Here is a 13911-nt window from a genome sequence, read left to right as displayed (position 1 = left end):
TTAAATTGCGCGCCCCCTATAGGCTGCTTCAATAAGACTGCGCATTGTCTGCTGGTACCTGTAGTTCCAGAGGGATGCAGATATCCCCTCTAAAGTGCGTTTGAATGTTCTGCCGGAATATATAAGCCCCCAATGAGCCTCAGAAGTCGGGGGTTCCCTCAATTTAGTGTCTTACGCCCCACATCACGAGGCTGCTGAATGTACTCCTCTGCGGCCCCCAGGTTCCCGGGGTGGTGCACTCTCGGCGGCTTGGCAACCGCCTATAGATCCAGCTCAGGCTTGTTTCCAACACAGTGAGAGGCACTCGAGCGCAGACACGAGCCTCAAGCGGCAGCTCAATCTTGTGTCAGGAACTCTGGACTTCCGATACCTTTGGCAGCCCAACCACCACTGCCTGACGCGTTTCAATAATCTTCCTCAGAGGCTGTTCGTGGAAAGGAACACGCACAGTCCGGAACTGCAGGTGAGAGATTTCTTTAATTGCGCGCCCCCTATAGGCTGCTTCAATAAGACTGCGCATTGTCTGCTGGTACCTGTAGTTCCAGAGGGATGCAGATATCCCCTCTAAAGTGCGTTTGAATGTTCTGCCGGAATATATAAGCCCCCAATGAGCCTCAGAAGTCGGGGGTTCCCTCAATTTAGTGTCTTACGCCCCACATCACGAGGCTGCTGAATGTACTCCTCTGCGGCCCCCAGGTTCCCGGGGTGGTGCACTCTCGGCGGCTTGGCAACCGCCTATAGATCCAGCTCGGGCTTGTTTCCAACACAGTGAGAGGCACTCGAGCGCAGACACGAGCCTCAAGCGGCAGCTCAATCTTGTGTCAGGAACTCCGGACTTCCGATACCTTTGGCAGCCCAACCACCACTGCCTGACGCGTTTCAATAATCTTCCTCAGAGGCTGTTCGTGGAAAGGAACACGCACAGTCCGGAACTGCAGGTGAGAGATTTCTTTAATTGCGCGCCCCCTATAGGCTGCTTCAATAAGACTGCGCATTGTCTGCTGGTACCTGTAGTTCCAGAGGGATGCAGATATCCCCTCTAAAGTGCGTTTGAATGTTCTGCCGGAATATATAAGCCCCCAATGAGCCTCAGAAGTCGGGGGTTCCCTCAATTTAGTGTCTTACGCCCCACATCACGAGGCTGCTGAATGTACTCCTCTGCGGCCCCCAGGTTCCCGGGGTGGTGCACTCTCGGCGGCTTGGCAACCGCCTATAGATCCAGCTCGGGCTTGTTTCCAACACAGTGAGAGGCACTCGAGCGCAGACACGAGCCTCAAGCGGCAGCTCAATCTTGTGTCAGGAACTCCGGACTTCCGATACCTTTGGCAGCCCAACCACCACTGCCTGACGCGTTTCAATAATCTTCCTCAGAGGCTGTTCGTGGAAAGGAACACGCACAGTCCGGAACTGCAGGTGAGAGATTTCTTTAATTGCGCGCCCCCTATAGGCTGCTTCAATAAGACTGCGCATTGTCTGCTGGTACCTGTAGTTCCAGAGGGATGCAGATATCCCCTCTAAAGTGCGTTTGAATGTTCTGCCGGAATATATAAGCCCCCAATGAGCCTCAGAAGTCGGGGGTTCCCTCAATTTAGTGTCTTACGCCCCACATCACGAGGCTGCTGAATGTACTCCTCTGCGGCCCCCAGGTTCCCGGGGTGGTGCACTCTCGGCGGCTTGGCAACCGCCTATAGATCCAGCTCGGGCTTGTTTCCAACACAGTGAGAGGCACTCGAGCGCAGACACGAGCCTCAAGCGGCAGCTCAATCTTGTGTCAGGAACTCCGGACTTCCGATACCTTTGGCAGCCCAACCACCACTGCCTGACGCGTTTCAATAATCTTCCTCAGAGGCTGTTCGTGGAAAGGAACACGCACAGTCCGGAACTGCAGGTGAGAGATTTCTTTAATTGCGCGCCCCCTATAGGCTGCTTCAATAAGACTGCGCATTGTCTGCTGGTACCTGTAGTTCCAGAGGGATGCAGATATCCCCTCTAAAGTGCGTTTGAATGTTCTGCCGGAATATATAAGCCCCCAATGAGCCTCAGAAGTCGGGGGTTCCCTCAATTTAGTGTCTTACGCCCCACATCACGAGGCTGCTGAATGTACTCCTCTGCGGCCCCCAGGTTCCCGGGGTGGTGCACTCTCGGCGGCTTGGCAACCGCCTATAGATCCAGCTCGGGCTTGTTTCCAACACAGTGAGAGGCACTCGAGCGCAGACACGAGCCTCAAGCGGCAGCTCAATCTTGTGTCAGGAACTCCGGACTTCCGATACCTTTGGCAGCCCAACCACCACTGCCTGACGCGTTTCAATAATCTTCCTCAGAGGCTGTTCGTGGAAAGGAACACGCACAGTCCGGAACTGCAGGTGAGAGATTTCTTTAATTGCGCGCCCCCTATAGGCTGCTTCAATAAGACTGCGCATTGTCTGCTGGTACCTGTAGTTCCAGAGGGATGCAGATATCCCCTCTAAAGTGCGTTTGAATGTTCTGCCGGAATATATAAGCCCCCAATGAGCCTCAGAAGTCGGGGGTTCCCTCAATTTAGTGTCTTACGCCCCACATCACGAGGCTGCTGAATGTACTCCTCTGCGGCCCCCAGGTTCCCGGGGTGGTGCACTCTCGGCGGCTTGGCAACCGCCTATAGATCCAGCTCGGGCTTGTTTCCAACACAGTGAGAGGCACTCGAGCGCAGACACGAGCCTCAAGCGGCAGCTCAATCTTGTGTCAGGAACTCCGGACTTCCGATACCTTTGGCAGCCCAACCACCACTGCCTGACGCGTTTCAATAATCTTCCTCAGAGGCTGTTCGTGGAAAGGAACACGCACAGTCCGGAACTGCAGGTGAGAGATTTCTTTAATTGCGCGCCCCCTATAGGCTGCTTCAATAAGACTGCGCATTGTCTGCTGGTACCTGTAGTTCCAGAGGGATGCAGATATCCCCTCTAAAGTGCGTTTGAATGTTCTGCCGGAATATATAAGCCCCCAATGAGCCTCAGAAGTCGGGGGTTCCCTCAATTTAGTGTCTTACGCCCCACATCACGAGGCTGCTGAATGTACTCCTCTGCGGCCCCCAGGTTCCCGGGGTGGTGCACTCTCGGCGGCTTGGCAACCGCCTATAGATCCAGCTCGGGCTTGTTTCCAACACAGTGAGAGGCACTCGAGCGCAGACACGAGCCTCAAGCGGCAGCTCAATCTTGTGTCAGGAACTCCGGACTTCCGATACCTTTGGCAGCCCAACCACCACTGCCTGACGCGTTTCAATAATCTTCCTCAGAGGCTGTTCGTGGAAAGGAACACGCACAGTCCGGAACTGCAGGTGAGAGATTTCTTTAATTGCGCGCCCCCTATAGGCTGCTTCAATAAGACTGCGCATTGTCTGCTGGTACCTGTAGTTCCAGAGGGATGCAGATATCCCCTCTAAAGTGCGTTTGAATGTTCTGCCGGAATATATAAGCCCCCAATGAGCCTCAGAAGTCGGGGGTTCCCTCAATTTAGTGTCTTACGCCCCACATCACGAGGCTGCTGAATGTACTCCTCTGCGGCCCCCAGGTTCCCGGGGTGGTGCACTCTCGGCGGCTTGGCAACCGCCTATAGATCCAGCTCGGGCTTGTTTCCAACACAGTGAGAGGCACTCGAGCGCAGACACGAGCCTCAAGCGGCAGCTCAATCTTGTGTCAGGAACTCCGGACTTCCGATACCTTTGGCAGCCCAACCACCACTGCCTGACGCGTTTCAATAATCTTCCTCAGAGGCTGTTCGTGGAAAGGAACACGCACAGTCCGGAACTGCAGGTGAGAGATTTCTTTAATTGCGCGCCCCCTATAGGCTGCTTCAATAAGACTGCGCATTGTCTGCTGGTACCTGTAGTTCCAGAGGGATGCAGATATCCCCTCTAAAGTGCGTTTGAATGTTCTGCCGGAATATATAAGCCCCCAATGAGCCTCAGAAGTCGGGGGTTCCCTCAATTTAGTGTCTTACGCCCCACATCACGAGGCTGCTGAATGTACTCCTCTGCGGCCCCCAGGTTCCCGGGGTGGTGCACTCTCGGCGGCTTGGCAACCGCCTATAGATCCAGCTCGGGCTTGTTTCCAACACAGTGAGAGGCACTCGAGCGCAGACACGAGCCTCAAGCGGCAGCTCAATCTTGTGTCAGGAACTCCGGACTTCCGATACCTTTGGCAGCCCAACCACCACTGCCTGACGCGTTTCAATAATCTTCCTCAGAGGCTGTTCGTGGAAAGGAACACGCACAGTCCGGAACTGCAGGTGAGAGATTTCTTTAATTGCGCGCCCCCTATAGGCTGCTTCAATAAGACTGCGCATTGTCTGCTGGTACCTGTAGTTCCAGAGGGATGCAGATATCCCCTCTAAAGTGCGTTTGAATGTTCTGCCGGAATATATAAGCCCCCAATGAGCCTCAGAAGTCGGGGGTTCCCTCAATTTAGTGTCTTACGCCCCACATCACGAGGCTGCTGAATGTACTCCTCTGCGGCCCCCAGGTTCCCGGGGTGGTGCACTCTCGGCGGCTTGGCAACCGCCTATAGATCCAGCTCGGGCTTGTTTCCAACACAGTGAGAGGCACTCGAGCGCAGACACGAGCCTCAAGCGGCAGCTCAATCTTGTGTCAGGAACTCCGGACTTCCGATACCTTTGGCAGCCCAACCACCACTGCCTGACGCGTTTCAATAATCTTCCTCAGAGGCTGTTCGTGGAAAGGAACACGCACAGTCCGGAACTGCAGGTGAGAGATTTCTTTAATTGCGCGCCCCCTATAGGCTGCTTCAATAAGACTGCGCATTGTCTGCTGGTACCTGTAGTTCCAGAGGGATGCAGATATCCCCTCTAAAGTGCGTTTGAATGTTCTGCCGGAATATATAAGCCCCCAATGAGCCTCAGAAGTCGGGGGTTCCCTCAATTTAGTGTCTTACGCCCCACATCACGAGGCTGCTGAATGTACTCCTCTGCGGCCCCCAGGTTCCCGGGGTGGTGCACTCTCGGCGGCTTGGCAACCGCCTATAGATCCAGCTCGGGCTTGTTTCCAACACAGTGAGAGGCACTCGAGCGCAGACACGAGCCTCAAGCGGCAGCTCAATCTTGTGTCAGGAACTCCGGACTTCCGATACCTTTGGCAGCCCAACCACCACTGCCTGACGCGTTTCAATAATCTTCCTCAGAGGCTGTTCGTGGAAAGGAACACGCACAGTCCGGAACTGCAGGTGAGAGATTTCTTTAATTGCGCGCCCCCTATAGGCTGCTTCAATAAGACTGCGCATTGTCTGCTTGTACCTGTAGTTCCAGAGGGATGCAGATATCCCCTCTAAAGTGCGTTTGAATGTTCTGCCGGAATATATAAGCCCCCAATGAGCCTCAGAAGTCGGGGGTTCCCTCAATTTAGTGTCTTACGCCCCACATCACGAGGCTGCTGAATGTACTCCTCTGCGGCCCCCAGGTTCCCGGGGTGGTGCACTCTCGGCGGCTTGGCAACCGCCTATAGATCCAGCTCGGGCTTGTTTCCAACACAGTGAGAGGCACTCGAGCGCAGACACGAGCCTCAAGCGGCAGCTCAATCTTGTGTCAGGAACTCCGGACTTCCGATACCTTTGGCAGCCCAACCACCACTGCCTGACGCGTTTCAATAATCTTCCTCAGAGGCTGTTCGTGGAAAGGAACACGCACAGTCCGGAACTGCAGGTGAGAGATTTCTTTAATTGCGCGCCCCCTATAGGCTGCTTCAATAAGACTGCGCATTGTCTGCTGGTACCTGTAGTTCCAGAGGGATGCAGATATCCCCTCTAAAGTGCGTTTGAATGTTCTGCCGGAATATATAAGCCCCCCAATGAGCCTCAGAAGACAATGCGCAGTCTTATTGAAGCAGCCTATAGGGGGCGCGCAATTAAAGAAATCTCTCACCTGCAGTTCCGGACTGTGCGTGTTCCTTTCCACGAACAGCCTCTGAGGAAGATTATTGAAACGCGTCAGGCAGTGGTGGTTGGGCTGCCAAAGGTATCGGAAGTCCGGAGTTCCTGACACAAGATTGAGCTGCCGCTTGAGGCTCGTGTCTGCGCTCGAGTGCCTCTCACTGTGTTGGAAACAAGCCCGAGCTGGATATATATATATATATATATATATATATATATATATATATATATATATATATATATATATATATATATATATATATATATATATATATATATATATATATATATATATATATATATATATATATATATATATATATATATATATATATATATATATATATATATATATATATATATATATATATATATTGCACAGTAGGGCAAGAGAGAGTGCCAATAAGTGGACCGCGATGAGCGCCATACCTCTCGGGCCAGGGTTCCCCGTGGCATTGGGCAGGAGCCTCCGATAGATGAGGTCCTGAACACTCACTACCTTGAGAGCCAGCGTGACGGCTCAAGGAGGGGGGCCTGGTAGCTGTGCGCCATGGCTGCGGGGTCGGTGTAACCCTCCCGGCACCCAAGCTCCTCGTTAGTGCCAAACAATGCTTGTTGTACACCTTCTCCGACTCAGCCCGACTCCTGCCGGGGATGTGGGGTAGTGGTGAGGGGCGTCCGAGAGAAGCAACCAACACCAAGGTAGTAAAGCTCAGTAAATAAATATACGTCAACACAGTAGTCGGGAATAAAAAAACGCCCTCCCCCACCCATAATAGCTCACTCACTGCGGAGAATTCACCACCTTGGCCAAGCATATTAACAAATTAAGAAAACTAGCCACTTTCCCACCCAATCTCATCCACACCCCATAAGCAGTGGCAAAACCTTGCCATTGTTGCACAGCGTGATTTATGACAGGCATGGATTGGATATACAATAGCTGATAGAAATAAAAGTACAACACAGAGAAAGTGTGCTTTAATGTGCTGCCGCAGAAATACAGAGTTATAACGAGGGGCGCGCAGCCGCTTAAAGGGTGCACATTAAAGAAACGATCCTGTCCCAGTGGGCGGGGCCTAAAGGAGACAGGGCGGTCACCCAAAAACCTCGCTCCAAATCACATGTGAGTATTTAACATAAAGTATGACGTGCGCGAATGAAAAGCAGAGGCGGAGCTTCCACCCCACTTCCGAAAGCAACCCGACGACAATAGAGCGTGCAGCACATGCGCTGCAACACTAGGCGAGACCTAAAAATGTTTGCAACTTTTCTTTCTGCTCACAAACAACACAACCCACCAAGGAGGGTGCAGCCAGGCCAGAGCAATAGCTGTTCTCTAGTTAGGTGGTTCTTAACCTGTAGTCTGGAGACCCCTGGGGGTCCGCAAAGCCTTCTCAAAGGGTCAGTGACTGCTTAGAAAATTAAGTTATAATAACAAACAAATAGAGTGTATATAAATAAGCAAAATTTAGAACTTAATTGTTTTTGGTAACATATTGTAAATGTGAAGCAATTTGAAGCTGGGGCTAAAGATCAAGTTAGTATCCTCAGTTTGATTCGTGGGAGGAGTGCAATTGCATCAAACAGAATATAGTGTGGACGATGAGTGGCTTCAAATTTATTTTGGGACACGCCAACCTTCCCATTAAAATGTAGAATTTTTTATGTTTGTGAATTAAATATAATATTTCATCATGTGCATATTTGTTTGATGAATACTTGTTTCTGTATTTTTTTTAATATGTATTGTTTTGCAGTTAAGCTTATCAAAAAATGCTTTAGTCAGGTCATTGGCTTCCAGTAATTACTCAGAGGGGCTCCCCGGATTCCAATAATTATTCAATGAGTGTCTCTGGGCTCCAGTAATGAATAAATGGAGGTCCGGAGAAGTCAAAAGGTTAAGAACCACTGCTCTAGTTTTATCGCACTGACACTTTTTGGTTGTTTGAGGGACCACCTCCCGTGAGGGAGATCCTGGGGCCCCACACTGGTGGGTCCTGCGTTATACCCCTAAAAGAAGAAGTGAGAGAAAGGCTATAGACCGTGAAAAAGGAAGAAAGCAGGGATGAAAAAGAACTTCAAAGGGTGAGATAGAAGGACTGGGAGAGTTTGATGGTGAATGAAAGAGGCATGAGGTGGAATCAACACTAGACAACAGTGGTTTTCAGCAACCTAGACATTTGGCAGCAATGCCAATAGGCTTCTGAAAATTTCCATGGGCCAAATCATTTATTCTTTTACAAATTAAGCTTTAGTCCTCGATCCTCACTAACCTTTTCTGGAGGACACGTACCTCTCCCTATTTCAATCAGTCAATCATTCAGTCAATCAGGTTTCTTATAAAGCGCGAATACTCACTTGTGAGGGTCTGAAGGCGCTGAGGGGGAATATCTGCGGTTCAGTCGAAGAGCCAGGACTTGAGGTCCTTCCTGAATTGCAGCAGCGGTGGTGATTGCCTGAGGTGCAGAGGCAGGGAGTTCCAGGTCTTCACAGTAATGTAGGAGAAGGCCTCCAGCTGTGGGCTTGCAGATCTGTGAGATTGTGGCCAGGGCCAGTAGGACGGAGCGGAGATGTCTGGTGGGAGTGTAGAATGAGAGACGGTGGTTGAGGTACGCAGGTGCTGCGTTGTGTAGGGCTTTGTTTGCGTGCGTGAGAAGCTTAAAGGTGATTTTCTTGTTGACAGGTAGCCAATGAAGGTCTCTCAGGTGGCCGGTGATGTAGCTGCGGTGTAGGATGTTCAGGATGTGTCTGGTATTTCAGGGAAGTTTATGTTCATAAACTAAATTGAATAGACTAGAGGATGTGTCAAGCAAGCTGTGGGAAGGAGGTTAGGGAGAGCTTAGTCTTGGGCTGCTGATAACGATTTTTATGAAATGATTTGGTTCTGGCTTGATTTCCTTGTAATTGAGTAGACGAGTAAGAGTTCAAAGCGGCTTAGGTTGTGTGCATCGCTTCTGTGTGGCTTAGAGGTGGTTCTGTCCAATGCAGAGAAGGTTGGTACTATGCAGGCAGCTGAGCAGTACCTCCTGGTGGAGACTGACGAAAGCCTCTCCATGAAGCCTCGGCTCAGATCCCAATGAAGCATGGAAAACAGCTGTCCCACCAAGGCTAGCACCATCGGCTGACAGTATCCGCCCCAACAGGCCATGGCCTGCTGCCTGGCCGGTCCTAATGGAAGCATACCCAGCCCTCGCCTCCGTACCAGCTTGTTCAACAGTCCCCGCTGACAACAGCTGCTGCGGCAGGATTTCCACCCCTATCACCTGAACGCAACCAACTGTGAAAGCATTCAATGTAAATGTAAACCAGCTTACGATGTGCACATAGAGATGGAGCTAGCGACATACCAAACCATAACTGAGTATAAAAACAACATTGATAGGCCTACCTCGGGTACTTCTTCACGCGTGTGATCTCGCTGTGAGAGTTCTCTGAACTGCCAGAAAGCGACCTGGACATTCAGAATAAATGTAACTTTTTCCTGAACTGTGTTTTTCTTCACAACACAAAGTGCGGACGAGCTCCCACAAAAGGGACAGCAGTGGTGGACCCCCGAGAGAAGCATCTCGTAGCAGGTCGCGTTGTGCTAGTTTAAGCCCCTAAACAAAAGCGAACAATCGCCGCTTTCATGCTCAATGACACAGGAGCTAATTCTGCAGCAGCAGCCAAAAGCGTGACATCAAAAGAGGAGCTTTGCGTGGTGTAAGCAGAGGGCGCGCAGTGCGGCTGACCCCGAGCACTGACGCGGCGTTGTGCAGGCCACAGGTGTGAGGTGTATCTGGCTGCTGCGATGACTCATGAGATGTTCACTGGGTGAAACCCAAATTAAATAAATATCCACGAGGGAAGCTGTGTTGAGTCATGACACTTCAGGCTCAAAGCAAAACGAGGATATTTCCTGATAGGAGGCTTTGAACAGACGGGCCGGGCAGCCCCACTGTACATGGGCACTCCCACCAGACCGGCCGGTATCAGTCTATGAGATGGGCAGCTCTCCAGAAAATGTTGGAAATGTTATAGGTGGGCCCTTCATTGTGCTTTAGGCCACAGTTAAAGTCAGCCACAAGGAAGAACTATAAACAAATCTGGGGTCCTCCGTGCAAGGCTTCAGGCAGGCCAGTGCCAGGAGACAGAGACACTCAGTCACCTATCAGTCCACGAACAAAAGCTGCCGCAGGGTCCTGGGCTTTAGGCAAGCTGCCCACTTACTGCAGCCCAGGTGCCCTTTGACACGTGGGGAGTATACCAAACTACGTCAAGAGAGCGTGCACCCGAGGAAGCGCGCATCGAACGTCTGTCCTTAAAAGGGCAAGGTGAAGATGGAATCTCAGACTCTGACCGGACCCTGCAATCCGGAGAAATCAAATGGTCACAGGACTGATCGGTTTAAATATCCATTATTTAAACCTTTGTGCTATAATTCCTTCTTTACTAATGACGTGAGAAAGGCATGCCTTACTCGTTAACGCCTAATAAATGCACTCGATTAGGGGGAGAGCATCCCCCGCCCCTTCCTCGGCGTGGGTTTGAATTTGATTTTGCGTCATAGTCTCGTGCCCCTGAAGAAACGGGCGTTTCAGAATCTGATAGCTCTCAAGCGAGCCTCACCTGTGCATTTATGGCTGAGAGGATTCGGCCTAGATGGAGGGAATAAGAATCGTCCTGGAATGTAACTAGTGGTAGGAGGTAGAGATGGGGAGGGAGGCAGGGAGATCCACTCCATAAAAACACAGCCGAAGGCAAGACATGCTTTCAGATTAGGCCATTGTACTAATCTTGGTGAGGTCTTGGCAGTCTGCTTTGTCGCCTCCTGAATATGAGCGCTCACACAAACACATATAAACAAACTCAAAGTCATACAAAATTTTCAGGATGCCAATCAAGCATTACTTAGGTCTGTGGAAGGGTTAGTGGTCTTCGGTGTGTCTCAATCCCTCCAGTTCTCGATTCAGCACTTTTCCTGCAGACTTTCATTTAAACTCTTGTGCCCTTTGTCTCCTGATATCTTTCTGAAACCCTTCATCAGCATGCCTCACTCCTCATCTCTTTCATCTCCACCGTGCTCTTTTCACTCTCTCCTGCACATACTTCCTTGCACCTTCTTGACCTCACCCCCAACACACGCACTCACCTTTAAGCCTCTGCCAATTCACACGGTGCCACTGTGTGTCACACAATATTGGCTGCCTTCAGATGGTCACCTGGTGAGGAGCCGATATCGCATTGTGGCAGGCAAGGTGAGCCGGAAACCAATGCAGAAAGTGGATTTCCAGGTCATCTTTTGGGACTGTAAGCAGCCTATGTCCATTAAGGGGTGTAAAAACACTCCAAGACATGTAAAGCAGCCTTTTGTTTTTGGCTTTTTTGGGAGGGGGGAGGAGGTAGATAGGGGCAGGGGTTGGAGGCATATGTGTGGCTCTGGAAGTTCTTGGCACAAAGTCCTGCCCCCTCCAAGCCACATCCCCATCTCACACAGGGACTTTTCTTTTAAAGTTGACAGGTGTGGCGCTGTCTTTTCATGATCTTTCACTCTGGCAACATTTTGCCAGTTGTGCATGTCCTTAACACACTTTCACATAGAATCACATTTACAATTGGCACACCGGACCATTTTGCTGTCTGCACTGCAGAAGGGCCAAAAAATAGCTGAGTAATTATTCTGAAACCCCTTATAATCCACTAATGGGGACTATGAGAAGTCCGCTCTGCCTTCGACCTCAACTCCACAGCTCTCAATCGTGGCCCAGTAGAAACACCCACCCACAACCCAAACTCATACAAATATATTGAGGCAGCTCGTTCCACATTATGCACTATACAGGAGAAATATGTTGCATGAAAAAGCTACGAAATTCAACGTCCTGAATGAGTGAAATACTCTCGGAAAGTAAAGAGTAAGGGGCCTATTCCGATCCGGGTCGGAAGGGCACCGAAGACGATCCGGCCAGAAAAACTACAAGCCGTACGCGTGTTTTCCGCCCGACTCGTACAGCTGTACGAGCGAGCAAGTACGATGCAAGCTACGTGAAATTCACCGACCGAGTCGTTCCCAGGTCTGAACCGCTCCGTACGTCTCGGTCGGAAGCTAACCGTGGCGTGTAATGGATGCGATTTACGACCAAGCCAGTACGATGCACGCGTCGGACAGCCTGTGCGAGCCGGAGTGTCCGGCTCGCAAAACGTCAGGGTGGTTGCCTATGGGGGGTCCGCGTCGGACCCCCTGTCACACACAGCCCTACGACTCGGACACAGGAGGAGACCCGAAGGTCCCCCCAACACAGGCATGTACGGTGCGGATGGCACCGACGTTTACCCACTGTAGGGGGCGCCCTTGCGCAAGACGTACCCATTCAGTCAATGAAAGCCCATGTATGTACGACCGGCTCCCATTGGCTTCTATGGGAGTCAGACCGAACCGAGTCTGGCAGCATACGGCCGCATCGTACTCGCTCGGTTGGACTGCAGGACTCCGGCTTGGTTGGAAAACACTCCGGATCCGGCTCGGTTGGAGTGCTTTGCGACCCGGATCGGAATCGGCACCTAATTAGAATGTGAAATACACATAGCTACAACATTGCTGGCCACAACCTTAGAGGTCAGTGTATGTCTTTGCTGGCCGAAGCCGCCACCGGTGGTGGGATACAAAAGAGGAGGGGGAGGCAGGGCCATTACAGATGGGTACCAGTCCACCTCTGCCACACCACTATAGGTATTGTGTTTTAGTTTGCAATTGAAACAAGGTGCTCAATCTCTGCAGGTGGTTGGCACCTGCACAGATTTATATAGGACCAGGACTTATTTTTCCTACATCAGCATTGACCCACGGGGGTAGAGAAAGATGGGCAAAAATAAAAGTGACAAATAGAGAAAACAAGCATGAAAAAGAACCTGTAATAGGGGGAAGACACAGAAAGTGGAAGAAAGAGGCATGAGGTGGAATCAGGACTGGGCTTCTTGTTATTCGGCAGTGCCAGTTGCGACTCCTAAGAAAAGGCAAGAAATCTACACTTGTTTATGGTTGCAAATTAGGCTCTGGTGCACTACGCATGTGGCATCTCTCCCCTCAATTCACTTTATAATCAGGCGATGAGTTATATGCTTTTATTGTCGGATCACGCAGTTACTGCATTTTGTTTAGAAGGAAGGCAGGAATAAAACTGATAGCGCCATTCTTGCCGATACCTATAAGTCAACGTTCATCTTACAACTGGGGTAAATTAACCCTCTGGGACCTTTTTACTAATGAGGTTGATGTGTTTGTGCCCATTCACAGATGGCATTGTGCACACATCAACAAAAATATCCCTATCCAGGTCAGCATGCAACACACAGTTAAGAAGTGGCGTGAGTGATCACTTCCAGAGCACATGTTCACATCCTGTTAGCATGGTACCAGCAGCATGTGCATTGCAGCAAACCTTTGGTGGCAGGTCAGGGCTCGCCCATGATGGTTGCTGCAGAGGGCTACTAAGGCCATTTTACCATCATTTCCCCCATGAGTGTGAGCTAAACCTCTTCTCCTCCTCTATGACAGACATAGAGGGGTCGATTTCGATCCTGGAGAAATATTTCCCGTACGAATCGTATCCGGATTTTTTTACGTACGAATCGTACAAGTCCCGTACAAACTGGCAAGTACGATTCGTATGTAAAAAACACCATACGAATTGCATTGGGAATATACCCCGACACGTCCTCGGGTCGGAAAAAGTGTCCGAAACATCCCCGGACGTTTTTACGTACGACTCGGTAAACCGACGTCCGAACGCGCAAGTACGATCCGTCCCGTCCGTCCGAATCCACAACCGTATGGTAAAAACACCGTACGGAGCGAACCTCCACAGCAACCATGGAGACGTCCAAACATGTGCCCGCATATGCGCCGAACACCCCCCCATGTCCGTGCCGTACCTCCATCCCCCCGGCATGTCCACGACGTCCCCCCAGCCCCCCTATGTACGGTGCAGACCCTCACACCACCCCCCGTATGTAC

General features: G+C 50.8%; 1 protein-coding gene across 4 annotated transcripts in view; it reads right to left on the bottom strand.

The window, feature by feature from the left end:
- LCTL (lactase like) overlaps positions 1–9363 on the bottom strand; it is a 181571-nt gene extending 172208 nt beyond the window's left edge. For 3 of the 4 annotated variants that reach the window (XM_085644612.1, XM_085644614.1, XM_085644615.1), the window contains exon 1: positions 9307–9363. The gene's annotated coding sequence lies outside the window, so the exon portion shown is untranslated. Of the gene's footprint in view, positions 1–8276; positions 8411–9306 lie in introns of those variants that run through there. The other variant, XM_085644613.1, reaches the window with a different exon arrangement.
- Between the last annotated feature and the right edge of the window lie 4548 nt (positions 9364–13911).

The sequence above is a fragment of the Triturus cristatus genome, chromosome 3_1 (genome assembly GCF_964204655.1).
Source record: "Triturus cristatus chromosome 3_1, aTriCri1.1, whole genome shotgun sequence".
In the NCBI taxonomy this organism is placed as follows: Eukaryota; Metazoa; Chordata; class Amphibia; order Caudata; family Salamandridae; genus Triturus; species Triturus cristatus.
The sequence above is the reverse complement of the archived record's forward strand: the minus strand, read 5'-3'. Positions and strand labels throughout refer to the sequence as shown.